The sequence below is a fragment of the Lithobates pipiens genome, unplaced genomic scaffold (assembly GCF_037356315.1).
Source record: "Lithobates pipiens isolate NorthernLeopardFrog02 unplaced genomic scaffold, aLitPip1_a1.2 Scaffold_48, whole genome shotgun sequence".
In the NCBI taxonomy this organism is placed as follows: Eukaryota; Metazoa; Chordata; class Amphibia; order Anura; family Ranidae; genus Lithobates; species Lithobates pipiens.
Window position 1 is genome coordinate 2,861,587 of NW_027507872.1, and position 19,654 is coordinate 2,881,240.

The 19,654-nt window shown below is 45.6% G+C and overlaps 1 protein-coding gene across 1 annotated transcript in view; it reads left to right on the forward strand.

Moving 5' to 3' along the window:
- The first annotated feature begins 2,543 nt into the window (after positions 1-2,543).
- Positions 2,544-19,654, forward strand: part of SNRNP70 (small nuclear ribonucleoprotein U1 subunit 70) — a 50,809-nt gene continuing 33,698 nt past the window's right edge. Inside the window, exon 1 of the mRNA XM_077467169.1 lies at positions 2,544-2,707. The gene's annotated coding sequence lies outside the window, so the exon portion shown is untranslated. The remainder of the gene's footprint in view (positions 2,708-19,654) is intronic.

Genomic DNA, 19,654 nt, shown 5'->3' on the forward strand with positions numbered 1-19,654 from the left:
CGTGTATTGACCAAGCCTAACAGCAAGGTCACACACTCTCAAGCCCTATACACTCAGATTTACCAAAACCATGCAGTGCAAGGGCCTGCCTGATTGCATACAAATGGAAACTCCTAAGGTTTGACCTCATATTATATGGTTTTGGTAAATCTGAAGGAAAAACTCAGCAGAAAAACTGATAGTGTGTATGGGGCTTAAGGTGAGCGTTCAATATCTAGGGGGGAGCACCTGAGGGAGAACACAGCATCTTGCTATAGGATCACTTTCACAGCATTTACTGAATCGCATGGACTTTGGAGCACGCATGGATTGACATAATTTGAATTTTTGCACAGCACACAGAAGCACTTTCATTTCCTTTCTCTTTTTGAGTTTTTTGGATCAATTGTTATTCACGATCCTGTGGACTTTTATGTTTGAAACATACAGATATTTTTCACATGAATGCACACTGTCACTTTACTTAAACGGTTTTATTTATCACATGATATGTATATGTTTATATATACCTTTTAAGCATTGCACTAATATCACTTTATAGTGGATATTTATTACTCCACAGTATTTTACCCACTAGCATTTTATGGTTATATTTCTGATAAAGCAGTGTACATATTTGATAAGATGTAGCACTGTTAGAGCTGGCAGAACCAGCTCTTAGACAGCCCAACCGACCTCAGTGGTAGGGAGAATGGATTTCCCCTTGATTGGAGCACTGACAAAGAACATTGCCTCTTCTTGCACTGGAAGACGTGACAATTGCCCTGCAGGAGAGAGTCCAGTGCGAGTGATGACAGCTATCTAGAGCCTATAGGTATGATCCCGATCCCTTCTCCTTTACATTCCTCTTTTTTTTCCCCTTTCCTTCTTTCTCTACCCCCTTCTTACTATCACCCCTTATTTGATTACAATATTGTATTGGGATCTGGTTTACGTGTCCCTTCAGATTGTTATGGCTAAGTATTACCAAAGTTCCACCGCCGGAAGGTGGGTCCTCAAGTAGGTGGCAGTATTGCTCTGCTTCCCTCTGGTGTTCTGGAGGGGCTTGGATGTGGCTTGGGCCTGGGAAAAATGCTGGGAGAGGTTTGTCTGAGTTACTGGCTGCCCCCCTGTTCTGGTGTGGGGGCTGGGTTGGGCGGCATCAGAGTCAATCCAGACCTTTTCACTAACCGCGGCCGATATGAGACAGGAGGTGGGTTTCCATGTTAGGCATCCTACTTCTGCAGGCCGGTACATAGTTGGCGACTGTAACCCAGAATGTATCTTAAGCAATAGGCCGACAACAGCACAGGAGACATGTAGCCTCTTGATAATAGATACTCTCTTCACACTGTATCTGTTCGTTATTTGTTTCTGTATTTTATAATGAAAAGATAAAATATCTGTCATTACTATACTAATATTGCAATTGTATGTCACGATATGTGACCATACCCAATAAAGTTTTACAAAAGAAAAGCCTATGTGGTTGATTTACTAAAACTGGGGAGTGTAAAATCTGGTGCAGCTCTGTACATAAACATCAGATTCCAGGTTTTTTTTTTTGTCAAAGCTTAATTGAACAAATTGACCTTAAAAGCTGATTGGCTACCATGCACAGTTGCACCACATTTTGCACTCTCCAGTTTTAGTAAATTGACCCGTGTGTGTGTGCAGAAACACATAGGATAACATGCAGTAGAGATTAGAGGCAGATGACCCTAGGAGCAGCTGTAAAAATGTCCAGTGTGCATGAGGCCTAAGTTGCTTCAAACTATGTGTGTAGTACGAAATAATGATAAAAAAATCCATACTATACAAACACATAAAAACGGGGCTTTACGGTACTATTGAATGCTCTGCATAAAAGTTTAATTCTGCTGCTGTATCTCTAAGCCCGAAACTCAGAATCCGGTGTCCTATCATATATGGTCCCCCATCGGATAGTGTCCGCTGTGTACTGCGCATGCGCAGTACACAGCACACACAGATTCCGAAAACAGCCGAGGATGAACGGCGCCTGCGCCGTGAGTCCAGGTTCTAGCCCCACCATCCAAGTGGACATAGAGTAGGAATAAAAAAGTGCCGAGCGCAGCGAGGCGAGTGGCCCTCTAATTTTCCGAACCCTATGTCCGCTTGGATGGTGGGGCTGGTGAGGCGCCATTCATCTTCAGAGATTTTCCGAAGCTTCTTCTGCCCACGCGCAGTACGGGGCGGACACTATATGATGGCAGGACACTATCTGCCAGAACATCGGCCCATTGAAACTTGTTCCGGGTTTCAGAAATGACCGAATGCAGTACACGGGAGGGATTGTCGTCACAAAGACGTAGATGGTTGGGGTTTACTCTAAGCCACAACAGGTTTTTGGTTGTAGTCATAAATTTTCCCCGAATTGGTCTACTGTACACTCGTTTGCGTTGCGGGATTTAGAAATGCCCGAATACAGCCGTACAATAGAAGGAATTCTCAACATTTGTCCCTCAAGCGAACTTTTTTTTCATAGCTTCTTGTCGTTACGCGCTGCAGAGCACAGAGAGAAGAAACCATTCATAGTCCCGGAAGTGGGCGTGGCTTGATTGTAGCATGTGGCTGTTTTGTAAGGCGGATGAATCCTCCCGCATGACACGGTGAGTTCCGCTGAGTCGCTGTGCGGCCTAGTTCGACTGCAAGACGGGAGACAGAACGGGAGTGCGGTGGAGAGAGGCGACGTATTGGGCACTGCCTGGTGAGTACCGGGAGAGGAGCGGAAGGTGGCCCCGGTGCCATAACGAGAAAGTGGTGGCGGGTTATGTAGGCCTGAGCAGTGGCTGAAATGTAAGGCGGGAACGTGCTACAGATAAGCACACGACGTAGGTGCTGCGGTCGTTGTTGTCTATGGCTTATTTTCCTCGTTCGAGGCAGCCGTTCCCTTCCTACACTTGTGATTGCGGTACTAGCGGGCAGTGTGGTGATATCTGTGGGCTGGGAGTCGGGCTGTTCTGGGGTCGAGTGCTATCCGTAAAAGGCGCTTTCTACAGTTGGCGATGTGGTTGTCCTCGTCCTCATGTCTAGAAATGTACCTGGACAGCCAAGTAAGGTTAGCAAAAAAAAAAAGAGATTTGTACGGCCCACGTGACTTATGGCTTTGTCTACATCCGATATCATGGTGCGCGGCTCAGGTCGGGTGGGGGATGAATACAGATAGGAAGTCATAGGCCGTACACGTGTGAGACGAGGCGAGCTTTTGTGCCGTTCAATCACTTGGAATCTCCCATGTTGAGTTGTAATGCCTGGCTCACACCAGTGCCCATTTCACATGTGTTCATTCGCACAGGACAATGGAAGTTACTTTTTCAGTGGTGAATATTCGTTTCAATGCAGTACAGCACGCTTTTGGAAAAGCTACCAGTGCTACGTTGGTGCGATTTTTGATTTGTATAGCTGTCAATAGAAATGCACCAAAACGCATGTAATGTCTGTGTTTTTGGCAAAGTTGTGTATAGAATGCAGTCTCCTACAAAAAAATGCACAAAGCTCTATTGTAAAACCAGGCTAAGGCCCCATCACACTTTGTGCATCTGTAATCATGGGCAGAATACCCAGGATTCTGCCAGTGATTCCAGATTGCACAAAAATTGCAGCGTCCCAAATATGGTTAGCAAATTTGTGCTGAAAAAGCTGGCCATGCTCCACTCCCCAAAAAACATACAGGAGCTTCTTTGTTGCATTGGGCAGTCCATTCAAGTGAAAGGAAACGTGCAAAAAAACATTACTTGGAACCCCTAACATGGTTCCTCCTTGCTGAGGGCTGCCGTTTTGCTGCAGCCAAGAACCCCTGAGCAACAGTAAATCTTTAGTCCTAAAAATGGAAAGCAAACAAGCATGTGCAGAGCAGGATGATTCAATGGTTTACAGAATTTTTTAAACGGTATATATACCCATTTTTAATATTTTACATAGTTATTAGGCCTGCAAAAGGGGCCATCCTGCGGTCATCTAGCAGATGAATCCTTCATTTCTCCTGCTTGTATCACCCAGTCCCTTTTATCATTTATTTTCTGGATCCCACTTAGACCCCTTTCACATTGGGACGTTTTTTCACACGCTTTAGCGTTAAAAAAGCTTGAAAGAAGCCTCATCTGCAATCCCAAGTGCTTTAAGAGCCCTTTCACAATGTCGGCACCCGGAAAAAAAACGCTCCTAAAGCGCAGCTTAAACTAGCAGTGATTTACCAGCGTTTTTTGAGCGCTATTGGGGCGCTTTTAACCCCTGCTAGTGGCCAAATAAAGGGTTAAAAGCGCCCACAAAATGATGCTGCCAAAAGCGCTTTTTCAGGCACTTTAAATGGGAGCTTTAGGAGCGGTGAATTCAGCGCTGCAAATAAGCTGCTTGCATGAATTTTTTTTTCATGCCCTGCCAGCGCAGAGCCTCCGTGTGCAAGCACTCAGACTTTTACATTGGGATTGTTTCAGGTGCTATATATATATATATATATGTGTGTATATATATATATATATATATATATATATATATATATATATGTGTGTGTGTGTGTGTATATGTATGTATGTATGTATATGTATATATATATATATATATATATATATATATATATATATATATATATATATATATATATATACTAAAGCGCCTGAAAAACACCCGGTGTGAAGGCACTCAGGCTTTTACATTGGGATTGCAGTTGCGTCGTCTTTCAAGCACTTTACAGATGCGCCTTTTTATTTTATTTTTTTTAACGCGAGAGCTCCCGAAAAATGCCCCAGTGTGAAAGGGGTCTTATACTGTTGGCTACACTTGTTCTCCATGGTCCGATTGTATGTAGGAATGTAGCCATCCTCTTGCGCACACTGGAGATGGGGTAGGCTATGGGATTTTTAGTCTGCATGGAGCTTGACTGCATCTAGTTGTGCATTTCAAACAAAAAAGGAGGAGGTTTGAAGGAGGCAGAAAAATGCAATTTAAACTCTTAAGGACCCAGCCTTTTTTTAAAACTTGTTTACAGGTAAAAATCAGTATTTTGTGATAGAAAATTACTTTGACCCTCCCCCCAACATATTTTTTAGCAGGGACCATAGAGAGTAAAATGGTGGTTGATGCAATCTTTACTTTTTCAAAAAAAAAAAAAACACACAAATACATAAAATATCCCCATATTTTGGTATAATATGAAAGATGTTATGCCAAGTAAATGGATACCTAACATGTGCTTTAAAATTGCGAGCGCTCGTTGAATGGTGCAAAGATACGGTACTTAACCGCTTATGCCTCTTTCTGTGATTTGTTGTTTACAAGTTAAAAACCGTTTTTTTGCTAGAAAATTACTTAGAACCCCCATACTTTTTTTTTTTTTTTTTTTTCTTCTTCTAACATCCTAGAGAATAAAATGGCAGTCGTTGCAATACTTTCTGTCACACCGTATTTGTGCAGCAGTCTTAAAGTACACTTTTTTCATAAAAAAAGTTAAGTTATCTCAATTTCTTTTTTTATATTGTGAAAGATAATGTTACGCTGTGTGAATTGATACCCAACATGTCACGCTTCGACCGCTTGTGGAATGGCGACAAACTTTTTTTACCCTTAAAAATTTTCATAGGTGACGTTTATAAAATGCTACAAGTTGCATGTTTTGAGTTACCGATCACGGCGATACCTCACGCGTGGTTTGAACAGAGTTTTCATATGCGGGCACTAGTCACATCTGTGCACAAGCTTGTCGGGACCTGGTTAAAACTTTTTATTTTTTTACTTTATATTTTTAATTGCTTAAAAAGTCATTTAAAAAATTGCCTTTTAAGAGCTATGGGTGGACATGGCATTTCGAAGTCGCTTCCGCCCCACAGTGATATGGAGATGGGTTGGGGCCATCTTCCCCCTCACTTGTATCCATACCCAGGCAGGGGACAAACATGATGGCGGGAGGGGGGCCCTCTCCCGCCTCCCATAAGTGATCGCTACAGAGACCACTTTTGTCTTGGACTGGTCACTGAAGACGAGGATACCGGGGTTATGGCAGCTAGGCCAATATGTATTTATTGTACATCAGGGACACAGAGCCTTAAGTAATGGGTTATGGGCCAGCTTCAGGTGTTGACACTGGTATACCCAATCAATGAACTTCACTCCCTATATAACTCCTCCTCCTTCCAGGAGCACATTTGTTTTTTTTTTTGCCAGTGTCTAAGGTGTTGGTCACAAGTGAAGATGTGCTCTGAAAAGCTCTTGAGGGATCCATGCTCGATTTTTTTTAAAAAACCTCCACAGCCGGATCCATTCACGCCACTGCGTGTGTGTCCCCCCCCCCCCGCTGCCTTTCCGGTGCTTCTGACTCACCACTACGATCGGTGAGTCGGACACAGGATCCGCTGGCCCCGGATGTTCAGAATAGAGATTTTCGGCGGACCAGGTGGTCGCTGGAGTCTGAAGGCTGGGCACGATGCTATGACGTCACACCCGGCATCTGTATTAAAAAAAAAAATCGTGCCACTTCAGCGGGGAAGCGGTGATCGTGCACTTTTTTTTTTTTTTTAGGCCTCCCAACCTAGTAGTGAGATGTGGGCTCTTATTGACCCATATCTCACTGTAAGGCTCCATGCACACGAGACGCAGATGCAAACTCTGCTGGACACATGTTTTTGAAAGCTAAAACCGGTGTTTAGAAACACGCGTTTTGCCGCGATTTTTACCGCGTTTGCGTCTAGAAGCGTTTAGTTAAGCTAACATCATAGACCCTCCCCAGCTCAAAAAACAGTAGTATTAACTATTTCAGCAATTTTGTGAGACCAGAGTGAGTAGCAGCAGCTGTGAGAGCTGCAGTGTACTTGTATTTAGCGTGTCACTTGCCACGGCACCTGCCACAAGTTGTGGATTGTCCACTTGCCACGTGACTTGCCACATCACCTGCCACGTCACTTGCCACGTCATCTGCCACAAGTTGTGGATTGTCCAACTGCCACGTCACCTGCCACAAGTTGTGGATTGTCCACTTGCCATGTCACTTGCCACAAGTTGGGGATTGTCCACTTGGCACGTCACCTGCCACGTCACTTGCCACGAGATGTGGATTGTCCACTTTCCACGTCACCTGCCACAAGTTGTGGATTGCCCACTTGCCACGTCACCAGCCACATCACCTGCCACAAGTTGTGGATTGTCCAATTGCCACGTGACTTGCCACATCACCTGCCACGTCACTTGCCACGTCACCTGCCACAAGTTGTGGATTGTCTACTTGCCACGTCACTTGCCATGTCACCTGCCACAAGTTGTGGATTGTCCACTTGCCACGTCACTTGCCACAAGTGGTGGATTGTCCACTTGCCACGTCACCTGCCACAAGTTGTGGATTGTCCACTTGCCACGTCACCTGCCACAAGTTGTGGATTGTCCACTTGCCACGTCACTTGCCACAAGTTGTGGATTGTCCACTTGCCACGTCACCTGCCACGTCACTTGCCACGGCACCTGCCACAAGTTGTGGATTGTCCACTTGCCACGTCACTTGCCACATCACCTGCCACGTCACTTGCCACAAGATGTGGATTGTCCACTTTCCATGTCACCTGCCATGCCACCTGCCACAAGTTGTGGATTGTCCACTTGCCACGTCACCTGCCACAAGTTGTGGATTGTCCACTTGCCACGTCACCTGCCACAAGTTGTGGATTGTCCACTTGCCACGTCACCTGCCACAAGTTGTGGATTGTCCACTTGCCACGTCACCTGCCACAAGTTGTGGATTGTCCACTTGCCACGTCACCTGCCACAAGTTGTGGATTGTCCACTTGCCACGTCACCTGCCACAAGTTGTGGATTGTCCACTTGCCACGTCACCTGCCACAAGTTGTGGATTGTCCACTTGCCACGTCACCTGCCACAAGTTGTGGATTGTCCACTTGCCACGTCACCTGCCACAAGTTGTGGATTGTCCACTTGCCACGTCACCTGCCACAAGTTGTGGATTGTCCACTTGCCACGTCACCTGCCACAAGTTGTGGATTGTCCACTTGCCACGTCACCTGCCACAAGTTGTGGATTGTCCACCTGCCGCGTCACCTGCCACAAGTTGTGGATTGTCCACTTGCCACATCACTTGCCACCTGCCATGTCACTTGCCACAAGTTGTGGATTGTCCACTTGCCACCTGCCATGTCACTTGCCACAAGTTGTGGATTGTCCACTTGCCACGTCACTTGCCACCTGCCATGTCACTTGCCACAAGTTGTGGATTGTCCACTTGCAATTGTTTAAAATATTTTTCTAATGGTTTTTTATCATTTGCAATAATTTTTGAGATTTTTAATGTAAAAAAAAAGGTCACCTTTAACCACTTGCTTACTGGGCACTTAAACCCCCCTCAGTCCCAGACCAATTTTCAGCTTTCAGCGCTGATGCACTTTGAATGACAATTGCGCGGGCATACAACACTGTACCCAAATGAAATTTTTATCATTTTTTTTCCCACAAATAGAGCTTTCTTTTGGTGGTATTTAGTTACAGCTCGGAGTTTTATTTTTTGCTAAACAAACAAAAAAAGATGCAAAAAAAAAAAAAAATCATGTTTTAATAGTTTGTTATAAAATTTTGCAAACGGGTAATTTTTCTCCTTCATTGAAGTGCGCTGATTAGGCGGCACTGATGGGCTGCATTGGTGGGCACTGATGGGCTGCATTGGTGGGCACTGATGGGCTGCATTGGTGGGCACTGATGGGCTGCATTGGTGGGCACTGATGGGCTGCATTGGTGGGCACTGATGGGCTGCATTGGTGGGCACTGATGGGCTGCATTGGTGGGCACTGATGGGCACAGATGGGCACAGATAAGATGGCATGGATGGGTGGCACGGATAAGTGGCACGGATGGGTGGCACGGATGGGCACTGATAGGTACCACTGATAGGTGGCTCTGATAGGTGGCTCTGATAGGTGGCTCTGATAGGTGGCTCTGATAGGTGGCTCTGATAGGTGGCTCTGATAGGTGGCTCTGATAGGTGGCTCTGATAGGTGGCTCTGATAGGTGGCTCTGATAGGTGGCTCTGATAGGTGGCTCTGATGGGCACTGATGGGCGGCACTGGGGTGCAGCACCTTTGAGGCACATTGTGGGCACTGCTGGATGGCACTGCTGGATGGCACTGCTGGATGGCACTGCTGGGTGGCACTGTGGGTGGCACTATGGGCACTGCTGGGGGGCACTTACTTTTATTCAGGATGGCACTGCGGTGGGCAGGTGGGCACTGGCAGGGGGCAGGTGGTCAGCTGTATTGCTGGCTGTGATCGGGACTGATGTCCCGATCACGGCCGCCGGTGATCAGCTTTTTTTTTTCTCTCCTCGCGCTGTCAGCGCGAGGAGGAATAATAGCCGATTACCGGCTCCGTTCTATCACATGATCAGCTGTCATTGGCTGACAGCTGATCACGTGATAAGGGGTCGGGATCGACCCCTTACACGGATCGGTGATCAGGCGAGTCTCACGGACTCGCCGATCACAGAGCGCGCCCCTCAGGGCGCGCGCAGGCCGCTCATACCCGGGACGACGTCAATAGACGTAGTCCCGGAAAAGTAGATCCGCGCTAATGCCGTCATTTGGCAATAGCGCGGATCCCAAGTGGTTAAAAACGCTTATAAACGAAAACACGGCAAAACGCGGTAGCGGCGTTTTGCATCTGAAACGTGGAAACTTTTGCGTCTGAACCCATTTTTTTGCTTCTGGAAAAACGAGGTTAAACGCAACTGCATAAAAACGGCAAAAAACGAGACTGTGTGCATGGACACATAGGATAACATTGAATGAGTTCAGGAGCAGTTGAAAAAAGTGTCCAACTGCCTCTGAACACGCGTTTAACTGCGTCTCGTGTGCATGAGGCCTAAAGAGCACCTGTCATGCCATATTCCTATTACAAGGGATGTTTACATTCCTTGTAATAGAAGTAAAAGCGAGCAACAATTTTTTTGGGGGAAAAAGTATCAAGCTAAAATATAAAATTACCAATAAGTTTTTTTTAAAGCACCCCTGTCCCCGTGAGAACAGAAGAGAATGCATACGTAAGTCCCGCCAACGTATGAAAACTGTTCAAACCACTCATGTGAGGTATCACCGCGAATGTTAGAGAGAAATCATTTTAAAGAAATAATTTTGGTCCTAGACATACTCTAACTCAACATGTAACCAGCAAACATTTTTAAAGCTTTGCCTGTGGGGATTTTTAAGTAGCGGAGTTTGGCGCCATTCCACGAGCGTGTTCAATTTTGAAGCGTGACATGTTGGGTGTCTAATTACTCCGCGTAACTTCATCTTTCACACTATGCAAAAACATTGGTCTAAATTTACTGTTTTCCCCCCAAAAAACGCATTAGAAAAATTGCTGCACAAATACCGTGTGAGATAAAGTTGCAATGACCACCATTGTGTTCTTTAGGGTCTTTGCAAAAAAAAAAAAAGCAATTTTCTAGCAAAAATATGATTTTTACATGTAGGAGAGAAATGCCAGACCTTGGACTGATAGGCAAGTGGTTAAATATAAGAAGGTGTGTTTTTTTGTTAATTTTTTTTTCCCCCCTCTTTCCTGGCAGGTACCATTCTCAGTCTGGAATCGCTGCAATAGGCACCTTTCAGTCCCTAAAACAACCAGTTCAGGAGGTCGTTAGGGAGGTCCCTGCACAACAGGCCCATGAATAGCCAAACTACCAAGGGCACTATGTTTTGCCATAAAGGGACTCTAATCCCGCCTTGGGCTTGTGCTAAAACACATGCATAGGACCCTTTGGTTAAAGGGTCGATCAGCCTAAGCATCTTGCAAAAAAAGCTTCTGACTGGTTTCCCCTTATATGGGGATCAACTATTTGGGGAGAATTTGGTTAAATACATCCAAATGACTTCTAGCAGGAAAGATACTTTTGCCCAAAAAGAAGGTATAAACATCCTTTTATTTAAAACTGACTCGTTTTCCCTAGGTAGTGATGACAGCCTCCACCGTCAGGAGGAAAACATTCAGCCCCTTTATACACGATTGAGGATGCGTTTTTTCCTCTGCCCTGCAGGGCCTAAAAGGAAAATTAGCAAATTTAACCGCATCTGCTATAGAGGTCGACAGATATATCGGCCGATATTTGCAGTTTTTTAATCGGCATCGGCCGATTGTGCTGGTAAAAAGCAGATATAGAACTGCAAAGGGACTTTGAAATGACTTCTGTAATAGAAGTCAGTGTAAGTTGCCATAGAAACGTCTTCCTCCTCTCTGGGCAGGCTGCCAAGAAAAGAACAGAAAGATGCAATGTTTACACTTGAATGAATGAAATCATCTGTGTGTAGAAGTTCTCAGTTTAACCATTTAAAGACTAAGGCCCCTTTCACACGGGGCGGATCAGTAATGATCCGCCCCGTGATGATCCGCTCGCTCAGCGGGGATCGCTCCGTTGTCCCCGCTGAGCCGGCTGCGGACAGGGCGGTCTCCGCACACTGTGCGGGGACCGCCCTGTCAGCTCTCCGCTCTCCTCTCTCCTCTATGGGGATCGGACGAGCACGGACCGTGTGTCCGTGTTCATCCGATCCGCTCTGCAGACGGACAGAAAAATAGGATTTTCCTCCGTCTGCAGAATCGGACATTTGCGGAGGCGGACAATAGCGGGTGTCTGCGGATGCTCATCCGCAGACACCCGCTATCCCATAGGGATGAATGGATGTCCGTATTTCATCCGCAAACGGATGGATGAAATACGGACATATCATCCGCATGTGTGAAAGGGGCCTAAATCTTTTCTGACACTTGTTGCTTACAAGTAAAAATCCTGTATTTTCTGCCAGAAAATCACTTAGACCCCCCCCAAAAATTATATATATTTTTTTAGCAGAGATCCTAGGGAATAAAATAGCGGTTGTTGCAATATTTTGTCACACGGCATTTGCACAGAGGTCTTTCAAATGCATTTTTTGGGGGGAAAAAATACACTATTTAAAAAATAAAATAAAAACAGTAAAGTTAGCCCATTTTTTTTTTTCGTCAAAGTTTTGATTACCTGTTTTTATTTAATATATAGTTTTTTTTTTTTTTTTTTTTATCTAAATCATACATACAAGTAAACTGATTGGAGGTTTGTTTTGTTTAATGTTTAAATGTAAGAAATTTTCTGTATCACTTATGAAGACTGCTTTCACACTGGAGCGGGCAGGCGTTGATGGTAAAATGCAAGTTTTAGCGGCTCTTTACCATCATTTTAGCGGTGCTATTTGGCTGCTAGTGGGGCACATCTAACCCAGCTAGCGGCCAAGGAAGAGGTTAACCACTTCCCGACCCCTGCACGACGATGTACGTCGACAGAATGGCACGGGCAGGCATAAGGGCTTACATGTACGTCCTTGCCTTCCCGCGGGTCGGGGGCCCGATCGGGCCCCCGCCCGGTGCCTGCGGCGGTCGGTAATCGTTCGGGAGCGATCCCGGATGAGGGGACGGCCATTCATTCATGGCCACCCCCTCGCGATCGCTCCCGACGAATGAAAATCCTCCGTGACATCACTTCCTCTCCTGTAATGTAAACACAGGAGAGGAAGTGATGTAATCTCTCCTCCGTGTCGGTATTTTTCGTTCCGACACCGAGGAGAGAGGATCGGTGAGTTGCACCAACAGGACACTACACAGTAGAACATGCCAGGCACACTCGCACCCCCCCGATCACCCCCCCATTACCCCTGCCCCCCCCAGTCACAGTGACACCAATGTCATTTTTTTTTTTTGCATTGGTGTCATTTGTGACTGTAATAACTGTTAGGGCAGTTAGGGTTAGCCCCCTTTAGTTCTAATGTACCCCCCTAAACCCCCAATAAAGGTTTAACCCCGTGATCACCCCCAGTCGCCAGTGTCACTAAGGCTGGGTTCACATTGCAGCAGTTTATGAGAACGAATGTGATTCGCAGTGCAAATCACATCCGATCTCTGTGTGATTCGAGTTCAGCCATACAGATAGTATGGCTGAATTCGCATCGCACCCGCCGCAAATTCGCACGGAACCCTTTTTTTGGCCCGCAGCAGAATCGGATCGCATGGGTGTTCACACCATGCGATCCGAGTTTGCAGATCGCACTGCGATATGCGAACTGATCTGGGGGTGTCATTAACATTTCACTGACACTCCCAGCAGTTCGCATAGGGCAGTGTGAACTGCCGCCGGGAGGCATGCGATGCGGCAACCCGCCGCGGATTCGTGGCGTTCCCGCATCGCTCCAGTGTGAACCCAGCCTAATAAGCGATCGTTTTTCTGATCGCTGTATTAGTGTCACAGGTGACGCTAGTTAGGCAGGTAGGTATTTAGGTTCGCCGCAGCTTTTTATAGCGCCAGGGACCCCCATATACTACCGCATAAAGCCCCCTGATTGCCCCCTAGTTAACCCTTTCACCAGTGATCACCATATAACTGTTACAGGTGACGCTGGTTGGTTAGTTATTTTTTTATAGTTTCAGGGCACCCGCCATTTATTACCTAGTCTCACTAGTGTACCCCTAAATTTAGGGGTGTCTACTTTCCAAAATGGGGTCATTTGGGGGGGGGGGTTTGTGCCATCTTGGCATTTTATGGCCTTCAAAACTGTAACGCCCTTAGAAAGCCTGAAGGCGGTGCTTGGTTTTCGGGGCCCCGTACGCGGCTAGGCTCCCAAAAAGTCCCACATATGTGGTATCCCCGTACTCAGGAGAAGCAGCAGAATTTATTTTGGGGTGTCATTTCACATATGCCCATGGCATGCGTGAGCAATATATCATTTAGTGACAACTTTGTGAAAAAAAAAAAAGTTTGTAATTTTCCCGCAACTTGTGGCAAAATATAAAATATTCCATGGACTCAACATGCCTCTCAGCAAATAGCTTGGGGTGTCTACTTTCTAAAATGGGGGTCATTTGTGGGGGTTTTGTGCCATCTTGGCATTTTATGGCCTTCAAAACTGTAATAGGTAGTGAGAAGTGAAATCAAAAATTTACGCCCTTAGAAAGCCTGAAGGCGGTGCTTGGTTTTCGGGGCCCCGTACGCGGCTAGGCTCCCAAAAAGTCCCACACATGTGGTATCCCCGTACTCAGGAGAAGCAGCAGAATTTATTTTGGGGTGTCATTTCACATATGCCCTAGCATGTGTGAGCAATATATCATTTAGTGACAACTTTGTGTAAAATAAAAATAAAATATTCAATGGGCTCAACATGCCACTTATCAATTTCCTTAGGGGGTCTACTTTCCAAAATGGGGTCATTTGGGGGGGTTTTGTACTGCCCTGCCATTTTAGCACCTCAGGAAATGAGATAGGCAGTCGTAAACTAAAAGCTGCGTAAATTCCAGAAAACGTACCTTAGTTTGTAGATGTGACAACTTTTGCGCAAACCAATAAATATACAATTATTGACTTTTTTTTTTACCAAAGACATGTGGCTGAATACATTTTGGCCTAAATGTATGACTAAAATTGAGTTTATTGGATTTTTCTAATAACAAAAAGTAGAAAATATTTTTTTTCAAAATTTGCGGTCTTTTTACGTTTATATCGCAAAAAATAAAAATCGCAGAGGCAATCAAATACCATCAAAAGAAAGCTCTATTTGTGGGAAGAAAAGGACGCAAATTTTGTTTGGGTACAACATTGCATGACCGCGCAATTACCAGTTAAAGCAGCGCAGTGCCAAATTGTAAAAAGACCTCTGGTCATTTACCAGCAAAATGGTCCGGTCTGAAAGTGGTTAAATGCGCCCATGAAGCACTGCTGCCAAATCGCATTGCATGCGCTTCGGCAGTGGTGCCCATTCATATCAATGGGCAGGAGTGGTGGAGGAGCGGTATACACCACTCCAAACGTGCTGCTTGCAGGACTTTTTTAAGATCCTGCCAGCGCATCGCCTCAGTGTGAAAGCACTCTGTCTTTGACACAGACTGCAGGGGAGCCATTTTGCAGGCACTTTACAGGTGCTATTTTTAGCCCAAATGCGCCTGAAAAACACCCCAGTGGGAAAGGTGTGTTAGATCAAGGGGGATTAAAAAAAAAATAATAAAAAAGGAAAAAAATAAATAAAATAAAATCGGCCTAACATATCGGCCCAAAAAAATCGGCATCATATATTGGCTATCGGCCGCCATGATTTCTAAATATCGGCATCGGCCAGAGAAAAACCCATATCGGTCGACCTCTAATCTGCTATCCAAGGATAGGAAGTGTTAGATCCCCCTCTGCCACCTTAGATCCCTTATCAAGGGAACAATGGGTAGAGGATGAGGGGTTACCCTCGGGTGATCAGGAAAGAAAGGCAAACCGATTACTCCTCTGAGGAGGAGACATGCCCAAGGTGTTTCCGTATTTGACTTATTTTGATAAGTTCATCTACAATGAATGGGGAAGTTTGCAGTGGGCCTTTTCAGTCCCAAGAAGAATGGCAGTGCGTTACACATGGAGGTCGCTCACATCTTCCAGCGGGCAGGGTGGCACATGCCTGCCCTGTTGGCCATATACATCCCAGGTGTAGAAAACTGGCAGGCATTCTACCTAAGTCTTCAGATGCTGGACCCAGGGGAATGGTCATTGCATCTGGATGTCTTCCGGCTCCTTTGCCTAGGGTGAGGCACACCAGATGTGGACCTCTTGGCTCAATCGGAAGTTGCATAAGTTTGTGGCCAGTACACGAGACCCCCTAGGTGGTAGTGGTGCAACGGATAGTCACCGATCCATGATCCAAACGGGTCAACCTGTTAGGATCAACACCACATGATCCACGGAGCGCTCCGCTGCCTCGGCCTTAGGAAAGGCCATGGCTTCAGCCGGAGCGGCGGCCATCTTGGTACGCCTGGCAGTGGTGAGCTGCGCGCTGATATCGCCACTCAACTGCTCGTGGATCTGATCTGGCCGGTGTAACGACATATTTGGCGACCCATCACAGTTTGCTACATAGTAAGGTTGAATAAAGACACCAGTCCATCCTGAGTGAGTGTCTGCAATTGTCCCTATCCCTGTACATTGCACACTCACATCAGTCCCTACCCTCAAGGAGCCCACAATCCAAGGTACCCACTCATATACTAGGGCCAATTTTGGACACAAGCCAATTAACCTACCTGCATGTCTTTGGAGTGTGGGAGGAAACTGGAGTACCCAGAGGAAACCCACCCAGGCACAGGGAGAACAGGCAAACTCCAGGCAGGTAGTGTCGTGTTTGGGATTCGAACCAGCGACCCTTTTTACTGCTATGCGAGAGTGCTAACCACTACACCACTGTGCCTCCCAAACGGCAGTGACGTTCCGTAGACACCATCTTGCTACACCCCACTGGTAAAGCAGACATGTTACACCCACTGGAGTTTTGCATTTTACACGTATTTATAACAGTAAAGTGCGTTTTTATATAGTGAAATATAGGACTTTTGATCTTGAATTTTAAAAGCAGCGGCTGATTTATGCCTCTACACCCCCCCCAAACTTCTACCACGTCTGCTGCACAGGGTGAAGGCCGAGATGATTCTGATTGCCCCAGATTGGCCTCGATGTCCTTGGTATGCTGACCTAGTACGACTGGTAGTGGATTTTCCTTGGTGGCTGCCGATGCCAGAAAACCTATTGCAAGGTCCGATGCTTCATCCTGCTTTACCGTCACTGGTTTTAATGGCATGGCTGTTGAAACCCAGGTACTAAGGGACCAAGGTCTGTCAGACTCAGTTAATTTTCACTATGTCATCTTCTCGAAATGTTTTCAATCGTACGTGGAAGGCTTGCATCTCCATGTATGAGGATGGGGTCGCATCCACGCACATACTCAGTTTCCAGGATCCTGCTGTGTTTGCAGCGAGGAGTGGAACAGAAACTTGCCTTAAGCACCATCAAGGGACAGATATCAGCCTTGGCTGTCTTTTTTATTATTATTTTTTTTTTTCTCAACGTCCCATTGCGACTCACTCATTGATGAGTACTTTTGTGCAAGGGGTTCGACATGTCCCTCCGTTTCGACCTCGGTGAAATCTGAATCTGGTGCTATCGGCGCTTCAGAAACCGCCATTTGAAAACATTAAGGAGATTCCCTTGTTAACGCTTTCTCAGAAAGTAGTCTTTCTAGTGGCTATTACATCTGCCAGGAGGGTTTCTGAGTTGACGGCCTTGTCATGCAAGTCTCCTTACCTGGTCATCCACAAGGATAAGGTGGTGCTACATCCGCAGATCTTTCATTTCAAAGGTGGTTTCGGCATTCCATCTAAATGAGAACATTGTGTTACCATCCTTATGTCCTAAGCCCACACACCTGGAAAGGGGTTGCCTTACATTCCCTGGATGTGGTCTGGGCTCTACAGTTGTATCTGTCTGCTATAGCTCCCTTCTGGAAGTCAAACTGTTTGTCTCGGTGGCTGGTCCGAAAAAAGGTCTGGCGGTCCGCCATTTCTCGGATCAGACAGATCGTTGTTCATGCCTATGCCTTAAAGGGCCGTGTGCCACCTTTTCCTGTCATGGCTCATTCCACCAGGGCAATTGGAACCTCCTGGGCTTTCCGACATCAAGCATCTGTTTCCCAGGTGTGTAAGGTAGCGACTTGGTCATCCGTTCACACTTTCACTAAATTCTACAAAGTTGACGTAAGCGCATCTTTGGATGCTTGCTTTGGCCGCAAGGTCTGCAGGTGGCTGTGTAAGGTTGCAATTTACACTTTAAGTTACAAGTTTGTTCTAAAAGCATCTTTTGGATGCTTAAGTTAGCCGCTGGGTTTGATGGTGGCCATCTTAAGATGGCAACTCCTCTAAGATGTTCTGTTTTGTTGTTGCTGACACCTGCTCTTTCCACCCCTCATTTTTGACACTGCTTGGGGACGTTAATAAGGTCAAGCATTAAAGGAGCTGTGTCCGCCAATGAACGAAATAGAAAATGGGATTTTTGTACTCGCCATAAAATCTTTTTCTCTGAAGTTCATTGACGGACACAGCACCCACCTCTCCTATTTATGTTTGTACTGCTTTTTGACGAACTGAGCTGCAGGGTGAGGGCTTATAGCCAGAGGGACCGCCCCCTGGGTGGTGCTGTGCAGTCTTGCTGTTTTTACACGCGTTGCATGTTCTGCCTAGTCCTCCCCCGAAGGTGACGTGATATCCCTAAGGCACAGAATTAAAGGAACTGTCTGTCAATGAACTTCAGAGAGAGGATTTGATGGTGAGTACAAAATCCCATTTTTGATTGCTTGTAATAAAACAATCCAAGCTTTGGTCGTGCCAATCCTGCTGTCTCCATGGGTGTCCCAAATCCTCAATTGGTGGTTGCTAAAGAATCTGCTAGAAGGTAAATCCTTCAGACCACTTATCTGGAAAGTGGTAAACAGAAGTCCATTGTCTAAGGACAGTGTTTAAGAACCAAAAGAGCCTTGCCCATTAACATCCTAGAGATTTGGGTAGTGCGTCTGGCTCTGAAAGCCTGGACTTCCAGGTTAAGGGATTGTCCTGACAGGATCCAATCCGTCAATGCCACGGCTGTGGCCTATATCAATCACCAAAGGGTGCACCAAGAATCTCTCAGCACAGAGGTGAACCATATTCTCAGAAATAAATATTCCGTGCCTATCCGCAGTCTTTGTTCTGGGAATAGAAGATTGGTACCTGACTACTTAATTCACCAGTAGATTATTCCCAGGGGAATGTTTTTTATTTTTTTTTATTTTTTTTTCACCCTGACATATGTTCGGGCTGTTTGTCAAAGATGGGGGACTCAAGACGTAGATCTAGCGTCCACTCCAGTTCAATATAAAGTTAATTAACTTTGTGTTCAGAACAAAGAATCCATTTGCATGCAGAATAGATGTGTTGGTGATACTATTTCAAAGATTGATTGCTGTGCTTTCTTTAGTCTGGTGTTTTTTATGCAAGGGGTGTTGCGGATTAATATGTTAAATCACCTTTAAGCCATTGGGACCATTGTTTTGTCAGTGTTACAAAAACAACCATTTGAAGCGATACAGCATGTTCCCTTAGTCCTTCTGACAAGGAAGCTGGTATTTTATTTATTTTGCTATATCCTCAGCAAGGAGGGTTTCAGAATTGGCTGCTCTTCCTTGAAAAGAGCCATATTTGATTATTCATGAGAACAGAGTGGTGTTACGCCCTTGTCTAGGCTTTTTGCTAAAAGTATATTCAGGTTTTTCACCTGAACAGTTATTGTCCTGCCAACTTTTTATTTATTTTATTTATTTTTTTTCAAAATCAATGTTCCAGGGAAGGAAAGTTAATTGTCTTGATGTGGTGAGAGCAGTAAAAATCTATTTAAAGACCACTGCTCATTATCGTAAAACTGATGTCTTATTTATTCTGCCAGAGGGTCCTAAAAAGCAACAGTGGGTCTTGACGCTGCCTTTCCTAAGTGAGTTCGGCAAGTTATAATTCAAACTTCTAAATTAAGGGCTAAGATTCCCCTTTACACACTCTACTAGAGCAGTTTGTGCTTCTTGGGCAGTGCATCACCAGGCCTCCATGGCTCAGATCTGTAAGGCCGCAACTTGGTCTTCAGTGCATTCACTTTTTTTTTTTTTTTTTTCCAGTGGAGGTATGAGGATATTGCCTTTGGGTGCAGTCCTCAAGTCTGTGGGTACTAGAGGTTGACCAATATGGTTTTTTTCTCTGGCCGATGCCAATATTAGGAAATCGCGGTGGCTTTTTTTTTTTTTTTGATGGGTGACACTGGCATTTGGCACTG